General features: G+C 34.6%; 1 protein-coding gene across 1 annotated transcript in view; it reads left to right on the top strand.

The window, feature by feature from the left end:
- The first annotated feature begins 3,274 nt into the window (after window positions 1-3,274).
- The window catches only part of LOC119828875 (aryl hydrocarbon receptor), a 94,142-nt gene continuing 85,904 nt past the window's right edge, over window positions 3,275-11,512 (top strand). The window contains exon 1 of the mRNA XM_038351163.1: window positions 3,275-3,541. The gene's annotated coding sequence lies outside the window, so the exon portion shown is untranslated. The remainder of the gene's footprint in view (window positions 3,542-11,512) is intronic.

The raw sequence follows: 11,512 nt of genomic DNA, 5'->3' as shown, positions 1-11,512 counted from the left end.
TAGTTAATGTTATTCGGTCAAATTAAAATCACTTCTAGATTTTATGTCTTTCTAACGTTTATCTTTCAAATTTTGGTTTGCTATTATGACCTACTAGCTGCGCCCCGCGATTTCACCCGCCTAAGTGCGTATCCCGTAGAAGTATGGGGTTTAAAAGTTTCCTGTATGTTATTGCAGTTGTCTAGCTGTCTACGTACCAAATTTCATTGCAACCGGTTCAGTAGTTTTTTGCGTGAAAGAGCAACAAACACATACACCCTTACAAACTTTTTCAACCATAGATATTTTTTAAATAACATATGACCTTCAAAAGCGAATAGTTTGATAATGCAGCTATAGCAGTAGCTATAGGATCATATTGTTGTTGATTTTAGGCTAGTCTACATTAATAAATTAAAGACTCATAACGGATTTTAAAACCGATTTATTTATCATATTCAACGATCGTGATCGCAGGTAGACACCTGTCTAATATAATGAACAAATCGCATTTAAAATCCGTTAAAGTTTAATTTCTAAACAATTAATTAATTCGAAAAAAATAATCTCAATTATAAGAAAATACATATAAAACTTTGATATGTATGTTTTTATACACAACATTTACGCTATTTTTGTTTTGATTGGGTTTTATAAGAGTTTTATAAGAGGCCTTTGCAGTTTTCTCATAGGAATTTCACTTTCAGTAACATGTATCAGTTTACACTAATGTGTTAGTGGCACGAATGATTTTACATTAATGATACTTAGTAAGTATATTAGTAGTTTATTCTCTATTTTAGCCATTTCCTTTAAGTTGCTTTGTTTTTAAGGTTGCCTGATAGAGATCGCTACTTATCCTAATTATTGTGTTTTTTTTGGGTACTTAAAAAAAGATATTTAATTAAATATTTAGTTTCGAATATACCAAAAAGTAATAGAGTCATTTGGCAACAACTGTTATTTAGTTCGCATTCGAAATAGTCTGGCCCAAATCTTATACAAAAGGAAATCGTAATTCTAATTAAAATGAATTGATAGTTTATATAGTTTATACAGTAGCAATAGCAGTGGTGGCTCAGTGGTGAGAACCTCGGACTTCAAAATCGATAAGTCGGGGATCGAGACCGGGCGTAGCGTGCAGGAAATAAATTGATTTTTCAATTTATCTGCACACGTGAATAACATCACCACTGCTTAAATGGTGAAGGAAAACATCGTGAGGAAACCGGCATGTCCAAGAATCAAAAGTTCGACGACATGTGACATCTGCCAACCCGCACTTGGCCAGCGTGGTGGATTAAGGCCTGAACCCTCATAGGAGGCCTGTGTCCCAGCAGAGGGAACATATATGGGCTGATGATGATGATAGTTTTTAAACATTGTTCGAATTTTTTAAAGGTTTGTCTCATAAGTTTAAAACGAGTTGGTAGGTATTCTAAACATTTGTTATTAAAGCATGAGTGGGTTAATTATATATTGCTCATAAATAAAGTACGCTTTTTTATGACGCTACTATTGTAAATCTTCACAAAATATTTCATCATGATATCTTGACACATAGTATATTAAACACGAGCCAATTTTCGTTCAAACACAAAGTATTTCTGATAAGCAATTTTTGCAGTGAAAGGGGAATATAATAACTTTGGATTAAACATTCGAAGGCCGCACGTCCGCACCGGCCGGCGGTCGAGGGGAAAATGCGAAATATCTCCCCATCGGCGGCCATCTTGTGACGTCACCACCATTCACGGGGGACGTATTCTAATGCGACTTTCGAATTCACCGTTACATTTTTTATGAATTAGACCTCACATAAATGCACCATTTGTGGAATGAACCCAATAAAAAGATAGAACGATTAAATTTACTTAACTCTCGCAGTAAAATCTTGATTATAAACAAAACAATATATCTACAATCGGCGGACTGATTCACGAATGCTACAAAAAGAAACCAACAATACTTATGATATTCCCTTGTAAACGTCAGTACTGGCATTTTAGAAGCCACTGAATAAAAGCGATTTAAAAAAAAAATAACAGAAAAAGTTTCAAAGAAATCGCGCGATGAGAACGAAAAATAAAAATATGTTCAATACATCCCAGTGCGGGTTGAGATAGAGGCGGCGTTCGGATTGGTCGGCGTCAGTCGGTGGGCGTGGCTTGCGTTAGCTCCGCCCTGTCAGTTAGGGGTCTTTGTGGGCAAGTGGTCAAATGACATCAGGCGCTTGGCGGTCGCGCCACGCGTACACGGACCGTCCGTAAAAAAACGCGAAAAAAATACCACAGCGTGACTTACCATGTGTTGTGTTTAGTGCTCGAATTTTATGTGGATTCATGAACATGTGACGTGGACTAGCGTGGACGTGAACAATTGACGAATTCTTCCTATGTATTCCGTTTGACAGGCTCAAATATCTTCCAGAAACGTGTTAAGATTGCTTATTTATTGTGGTGTGTCGGATTTGTATGCAAGAAGCAGAACGCAATCAATATTTGATTCTAATAAGACGTCTTGACGTGAAAAATTAGGCGTTCGACCTTTGAAAATATGCTCGTAAGGAAATATGAATTGTAAAAGATTTAAACATTTCTTTGGAAGCTGATTTCTAAAGAGAGTTTTGACAGAAGAATCTTAATTATAATATTAATTTATTGGCTGGTTAAAACACACTTGACACTGCGAATACTATGATCAAAATAAAGATAAATTTAAGAAGACGTGACCTCGCATTATAAATAAAGAAAACAGTGTATTAAAGGCAATCAAAAAGGTCTTCATATGTTTTAGTTACAAATATTTGCCACAGATAAGACATTATCGTATTTGCTTCAAGCTAAAATTTACTTTCATCTTAACGCCAAATTTATTGATACCTACATTCATAACGATTGCAATATATATACCAAATTTATATAACAAAAATCGATTCTCAAATGAAGTGATAAACGAGTTAACGCGATATACGAATTACTACTTTCAACATCAAATTTCTTATAACAAATCAAATAGTTAAATTTTCTAATAACGTTGAAAACCCGTTATTTGTGTCTTGTGTTTGTTTACAATTGACTTGAAAGAGACAAAACTTGTGCAGTATTGTCAAACTTCCAACAACTTAATGCTATAAATTGTTCTCGAACAAATAAGCTGTTACAGTTGTGCAAATTGCATCAGCACGGTACCAATAGTGTCATCAGCAAGCAACAGGATAGAGTCATTGTACTAAGTTATTAGCAGTCTACAAAGAAACATTGAAACAGCAAACCAATCTTTCCCGCGTATAACAAAACGGCACATTGTTTTCCAACTTCGTATCAGTTCTGGACACGGTGTATCCGAACGCGTTCCAGCAAGGTGACTGTGTCGAGGCTGGCGCGCCGGGGCTGGTTGCCAGCAAGATAGGCACAGAGTCGAAGCTGCAACTGTGCGGCTGGAGCGGGCCGGCCTACGCAATCGATGGCGTGGACAATGGCCTGCTCCGGCCGCCGCAGCCCCACGCCAGCCAGCTGGGTACGGTGTACGCGACGAAGCGGAGACGAAGAAATGGCAAGAGGTGAGTGTTTTTTGTCATAGCGTGAAACTGAGCTGGCGGTTCGCCTGATGGAAAGCCATCACCACCGCCTGCGGACATTCGCAAAGGGAAGTAGCGCCTCTGTGAATGCCAGTTTTTAACGGGAAAGGGATATGGCAATGATTGACGACTGGAAAGAAAGCATGGACTGGGACGGGTGAGGAAAAGGATACGGGCCTCCGACTCCCCCACTCACCGTACGAATCACAGCAGCATGCTACCATTTCACGCCGGTTTTCTGTGGGGGTGTGGTACTCGGTGCGAGCTGCCCCAATTCATGCCGAGGCGTGCTTGAGTAAAAGAGATTGGATTCAAATTAAAAAACACTACATAGTATAAAACAAAGTCGCTTCATTCGTCTGTTCCTTTGTTATAGATAATTCGCTGCTATAAAAGTGTATGTTCTTTTGGTGGCAAATAAAATGCAATGAAAGTTAAATCATTTGTTTGTTTAAGGATTCGGTTCCCAATCCAAGAAGATATTATAGATATTTTAGATTTATTTACTCTAAAAATTTGTACAAATATATATCTTTTTTAAAATTAAAATTGTTACATATATCAATGAAAATGTAAGAACAAAGAAAGAAAAAATATTGCATGTCCACGAGTTATCGTGACAAGAAATATAATATATTATACTATAAATGATATATTTTCCTACTATTACAGACCAGGATTGAAATAACTATTTAGGTACAATAAGGTCTTCTTATACACTTGATTTCAATTTTAATAATATCTAAAGAATTTTAAACTTCAAATTATGTTATATATCTAAATTATACGATTTTCAATTCATCAGTCAGACAACAAACACGTTCGGAATTTTCGTGACTCTGAATCGTATGAATTCATTATGTATCGGTATTTGAAGTATTCAATAAATGTAGTCAATTGAAATGAGAACAATAATAATAAATAATAAAAATTATTTATTTGCCTTCCGAACTTATCAAACTACTAAGAAGTATCTAGTTACTAACTAATAAGGATCCCGCCTTGTGATCAATTTTTTCTATTCTTTCAAAATTTCTCATTTATAAACCACTTCAATGCTATAAAACTAAAAAAATTAAAATACTAAGAAGTATTTACGTTGTAAAGATCTAGTGTCTAGAATAGATCTATGAAAGACCTGAAGTACAGTTCACTGACCCCCCTCGCAAAAAGCACTACAAGAAGGTACATAAAAAATATTTAATAGACGTTATAGATAAGTGTGTCAAATAAATAATAACCCGATATTATGCTAAATGATAAATGAAATCTCATAATACGATAAACAAGGTTAATTAAAATAATAATATATCAAATTAATTCACAAACGGGCTACGAATAACAAATACTGTTATTCGTAGCAAACGGGCAATATTTCGACAAGCAATATAATTCAAATGCAGTTAGAAGACCTCGCATAATATTATTATTTCGCTTAGGATTTCCGTCGGAATATAATTTTTTGGCTCAAATTGTTTGTTTAAACGTCTTATCCGAAACAAAGTGTGGATATATTATCATTGTAGTATTTACTTTGTATTACTTTTAAACATTGCTTTGACTACCTTACTAATAATTAATAGTATGTTGATGCAATGAATCGTTTTTAAAGATAAAGTAGATAGACATAATATTTAAACCTACTTATCTTCAAATAACATCGACTATTTAATGTTCTCATAATAGCTATGTATCTACTTTCCTTAATTCAACTAACCTCTGTGTAAGCAACAGAACCGCAAGAAAACAGATCAATAATTATTTATTCAATTGTTTTCTTTCGTCTTTCCATCTTAAATTTCTACCTCGATGTAATTCCAAAAAAGTCCCTACTAATAGATATTGTCATTAATTCTGTATTACCTATTTAGATGCAATTTCGTACAGAGATTGTTTCAGACCAGACAAAGGACATAGGATAGTATTTTTATATCCTGACAATTCCACAGGAAGTGGTACTGTGCGGGTTAAGCCCCGGGGCTATCCTTCTTCCCTATGACTGCGCGGTCGAAGGCGCAGGCGAAAATTTAGTAAACCATAGATAGCGCTGTAGCAAACTACCAAAACCGCTGGCGTGACGAAACACACGTTCAAGAATTAGTCTCGGCCAATAAATAGATTCGATTATATTTATGAGGTGGATAATGGGCGATATATCGATTTCAATCGATTGACGCCATGCGAATCCGAGATTGGTAACTAACGGATTTGTAAACTGTTAAAGTGTTATAACCGTTTGCAGATTTGTGACACACGTTTCAGGATGAAGATTATTAGACGATTTATTCTCTTTCTCTTGTATTCTTTTAGACAAATATGGAGATGTTGTGAAATATTTGTAAGTTGTCTATCGCATATTCTACGTCTATATATATCTATACTACAATAGTATCCGTGACGCCGTTACAGAAAGACAAACAAACAGACTTTTGAATTTATAATATTAAATTACTAACTTTTATAAGTGTTGTTCTAATTTAGTAAAAATTGGGAAGCATTTACCCATATACAATACTATCAATTGAATATAGAACTATCCTAATTCCTAGAACGGTGCAGCCTTGCTTATGTTAGGAGTCCAAAAAAATGTTACATAATTGTCTAATAAACTTTCTTTAAATAGTAATTTTTTATTACATAACGTAGGGCAAATGCACCACCTGTTTACAACTAACACAAGAATCCATCATAATCAACATAACCAGTCTAAAATGAGATGTTATTGCAGACAAGAACAGAAGGGGTTGGGTAGTCTCTGACCTTTTCGCATATTTGTGTCAACGATAACAGAGTAAATAAACAACAATAAAGGAAAGGAATTATAATTCGATCTAAGGATAATTAATTGGCATTAAAAAAATGTTGGCTTCTTCACCCAGTAAGTACATAACGTTCTAAGATAATTTCCTTCATTGATATATGTTCCATGGACAATTCTTTGACACTACTTTCAAAGGAAAGTATTAAATTAAAATGTAAGCAGGACATGATTTTAAAACAGCAAACACAGAGTTTCTTGCCGGCTCTTCTCTGTAGGAAATGCTTTTCGAAACGGGCGTAAATTTTATATTATGTATTTTGACAATCCAAATGCACTTCAAAAGGAAGTTGTCACTAGTTGAATGTTTTGAGTTTGAATAGAGTTTGTGCTTAACAATTAAATTTTATACCGAGATATCATTGTAACAAGTCGATTAGAGAAATTGCAAGAAAATGGTAGTTAATTATATATATCAGGGCATTAAATACGATTTAAAAATACTTTATAATTTGAAAGAATTCACAATCTTACGATGCATTTTTCTTTCTTTATTTATGCATTTCTAAAATCTCAGTGCTATAATAATCCATCTTCGGTTTACGTGTTTGTTTCTAATAAATTTAAAGACACTTTACAGCAGCTATATCAATAATTCCATGGTCTTTAATAACAAGTTATGGCACACGGTAAAGAGTATAATTGGTAAATGATAACCTGGTAGCAGAGTGATAGTTTTAGTGCTCACTGACCATGCGACGCCTTGACGAATATTTGTGTGGTTGGGTGAGGAAGTGTTCTTTGAATTGATGATTTGAAGTTCACTGCGTGACGTAGTAAGGTTGATAAATGACTGTATAGTTGAGAAAACTTGTGGTTTGTTTTAAAACATTCAATTTATATAATTTTATTTGTGTATAAATTCTATGATACAAAATGTAAAAAAACGTTAATCGTTTTATAGAAACCAATGACAGAAAATATATATTGCGAGATCAAACGGTTAGTCAATAATTTAAGCAAACTGCAACAGTAAGGTTCTTTCATGTTTATCAACTGACTTCAAAAGGACGAGTTATCATTTCGACTATATTTTTTGTGTTTGTTACGTCATAATTTTACTGGTTGAACCGATTTTTATAATTCTTTTTGCATTTAGTCAAGTTCAGATAATCTGAAGACTATTTGGATTTTCATTAGAAATATTTATACTACCTGTTACTTCTCTATATATTCTACTCTATAAACAATATGTTTATAAAAAAAAACCCGATACACAAATATTTAAATTTAGTACGACGAGAATTTGTAAATGATTCAAACATCCCATCACATTTATACAATGGAATTTAACTCACACCCACTGAACAAAATGTGCAAACATTCAAAAAACTACACCAACTCTTCGACCATTGCCTCGATATATCTAAATGATCGGCCGGCGAATGATAAATACATACACGTTTCCCGCCAAATTGAGGATTTATTCGGTGCCATTAGTGCAAATTTATCAGTAACCAGTATGACATCTATAACAACGTTATTAACGCGGTAAGATAAAGTGTAAGAGGCAATGCATCAGTTTAATACGTTAATCGCAATATATAATAATTAAAGGGTAAAAATCGTGGATAGGTAGTCCGCGCATCTGCTGCAGGTGTGGCATAGGCCTTCACACTTCTACCGCTTTTGTTTTATCTGTATTGTTATGATTGTAATTTTTAATTGCACTTTTTTTTTCTTTTTTGTGCGGCCAGTGTTATTTCATAGTCGAGCCGCTAAAATGCTTGAACTATCGCCTTAATTATATCACGTTCCGACTTTTTACGCGCTCTCCCAAGCATGGCTGAGTCAGCTGGTGTCGCTGCGCGGTCACCCATCAATAGGCTGACAGCACCTAGTGACACTTTACCCGCTTCTCGGTGCGTGTGTGCAACTGACCGAAACATCTCTGTGGACTTTCTATATCTTTGAGATATACGCTTGCATTATTAATAAATTGTGTGAGTTAATAATATATGTAAGAGTTTTATTGGAATATGGATAGATAGTTTTTTTTTTAATTTTAGAAATTACGATGTTTTACGCTTGCTTTATTTGATAAAAAAAACTCGTGGTTTTTATTATAAACTCCATGTATATTATTATTCTATTTAACTCAAGGAACTTCAATCCACGTATCAACCTTATTAACCATGACCAGCTGTTTCTATGGATTTAATTTAGCATCTAAGTACAAAATGAATGCTATAGTGAAACTACTATAAATCAATCTAACACCATGTACGGAATACAATCGACAGGTTTTATTACTGCAATTTGAATAAAAAATATTAATTTTATTCATATCATCACTACATAGTATAAAACAAAGTCGCTTCCCGCGTCTGTACCTATCTAGGTAGAGTGGTTCAAGAGGAAGGTTTATATATATAATAACATCTTTTAAACTACTCCGAATTTAACGCATGCGAAGCGGCAGGCATAAGTTAGTAAATTTTATTTAAATATGATTCAAGGTCATGGATCCACTCCTGTCCACTCCATTCCTTCTCTCCTGTTGCCAATGCTCTCCTTTTCCCTTACCCCTTAAAAGCGGACTACGGAAAACGGAAAGAGGGCAGTCCCTCTGCGGATGTTCATGGGTGGTGATCGCTTACCATTAGGCAAACACCAGCTGCCCGCTATAACGATAAAAAGACGTGAAAATGCAGCATAGCTTAGCACACAAATCAACACGTAATAAATCAATGATAACAGTCTACTGCTTGAAATGATTTATCGGATTTAAATCACGTCCAAACACATAATTATCGGTTCTTAAATACAGTAATAAGGACCAGCTTTGGGCATATCTCTGTACCTCGTGACCCAGCTACAGTAATTGTTACCTCGGATCGTAAGATCGAGCGATGCTTATTCATTGTTTTAATCCAGTTATTCGTTTATTGGTTGTACGAAGCTTTAAGTTTTCACTTGTTTTCACTAAACTTGTTATAATGGCAAAATATAAAGTTTGCATCACAGCAATAAAATATCGATATAATGATATTACCTCTTCGTGGGTATACCCAGCTATAGCTGGTGATAATGTCTTCATTCAATCTTAGTTATTACTCGTAGTTTATAAAAATATATAAAAGCACCTGTACCTCTGTATATTGTGTTATTATAACGAATTATTAAACGTACATGCTTCCTAAATCTTCTCTTTCCATTCTCAGTCAACACATGCAATTTTAACAGATTTAGGTCTATATTTTCACGGAGTCTTTAGTCAGTTCCTGATCCCAAATACACAACTCTTATTTTCACGCCCTCAATTTCCAATGGCCATCGAAACAGGAAATAATTTCGCAATAAAATGTTCCATATTAAGACTGATCGTACGGGATGCAAGAGTTGTATAAATGAATTAATTTTCTGCAGTTTTCACCGCAACTATGGTTCGCTTCACGCTCCGTGGGTCCGTTAGAGTAAAGAGAGTTGCGCTTCAACTGATGCGATGGATTTAGATTTTAATGTCATTTACGTTGGTCAGTATCTGATGGTAGTTTAGCGAAATGTTTCGTATGATTTCGTTGAATGTAGATAATAAGGAAAATACAATTGAAAAAGCCGTCGATTGCCTGGAAGAAATGGCTTTTAGACATAACGCCGCCAATCTAATATATAAAATTCTCGTGTCACAGTTTTCGTTGCCATACTCCTCCGAAACGGCTTGACCGATTTTGATGAAATTTTTTGTGCTAATCCGGTATCTATGAGAATCGGCCAACATCTATTTTTCATACCCCTAAATGATAAGAGTAAGGCAGAACAGCGTTTGCCGGGTGCAGCTAGTTGTATATAAAATCCTTTGTTAATTTTTCACCTTTGCGCCTTTTATGTTTTTTATATTATTTATCTAGCTATTTGTACAATAAAAAATAATTCTCATGTCACAATGTTAGAAATGATATTTTGTATGCATATCGGGAAGGTCTGAAAATCGGCCAACATCTATTTTTCACACTCTTAAATGATAAGAATAAGGCAGAACAACGTTTGCCGGCTCAGCTAGTAAATAAATAAAATTAGTAAGAACGTTTGAACTGTTGAATACTCATCAAGCAATTGAACACGTATGTTAAATAATTCTCTATAATAATAATCTCGTAGTATTTTGAACAGTATGCCCCAAGGAGCGTGAAGAACAAGCAAACCCGCGTGCAAACGGATTGCAATATAATATAACTGTCAGTGGAACACATTTGCCATTAAATTTGCATACAACATGATTTCTTTGAATTATGAGGAAATTGCTTCTTGCTATTTAAAATCGTTGATCATTAACGCTGCTAAATTTTATTGTACTTGTCATTGTGGTGTAGTGGTTAGTGCACACGGCAGTACGTGGGTTCGTATCCGAAAAAAGTTATTAATGCGTTCTCTTTATACGGCATCTTTTATGTTTCTGATGGGAATAGCTTCTATAAATTTACCCTTTAAATAAATTAATTATAAATCACTAAGTACTTTGTAATTATTGTTATGCTACATATTAAGTTATATGGAATACTAGCTGCGCCCCGCGGTTTCACCCGCGTAAGTCCGTATCCCGTAGGAATATCGGGATAAAAAATAGATGTTGGCCGATTCTCAGACCTACCCAATATACTTACCAAATTTCAGAGGAATCGGTCAAGCCGTTTCGGAGGAGTATGGCAACGAAAACTGTGACACGAGAATTTTATATATATAGAAGATATAGTATTGTTCAAAAACGGTATAAAAGTTACTAAAGCCTAGGCCATATCCCGGCTTCGCCTGTGGTACACATGTATTATACCCAGGCCACTCATAACAGATACTACATATCCAATGAAAGTTTTTTTTAATCGTTCCAGTAGTTGCTGAGATTAGAACGGTCAACTGTTACTTCTTCCAAAACCTTCATATTATTATGTTTAAAAATATAGAAACATATATTTATAAAAGACCAGAGAAACCGCGGGAGATAGATGATTCAGACATGAAATTAAATCATATTAAATATACACACATTATAAAATTATATTCAGCAAGATATGAACTAAACTCCCCATTGTTCTATGACATTGACTGATTATCTTCAATCTTCAAGAAAAACAAATTATTACGTACTCGTCTAGATAATAATCATTGCAATCTTTTATCAATTTCTTTCTAGTACT

Source organism: Zerene cesonia, chromosome 9, assembly GCF_012273895.1.
Source record: "Zerene cesonia ecotype Mississippi chromosome 9, Zerene_cesonia_1.1, whole genome shotgun sequence".
NCBI classification, from domain to species: Eukaryota; Metazoa; Arthropoda; class Insecta; order Lepidoptera; family Pieridae; genus Zerene; species Zerene cesonia.
The sequence above is the reverse complement of the archived record's forward strand: the minus strand, read 5'-3'. Positions and strand labels throughout refer to the sequence as shown.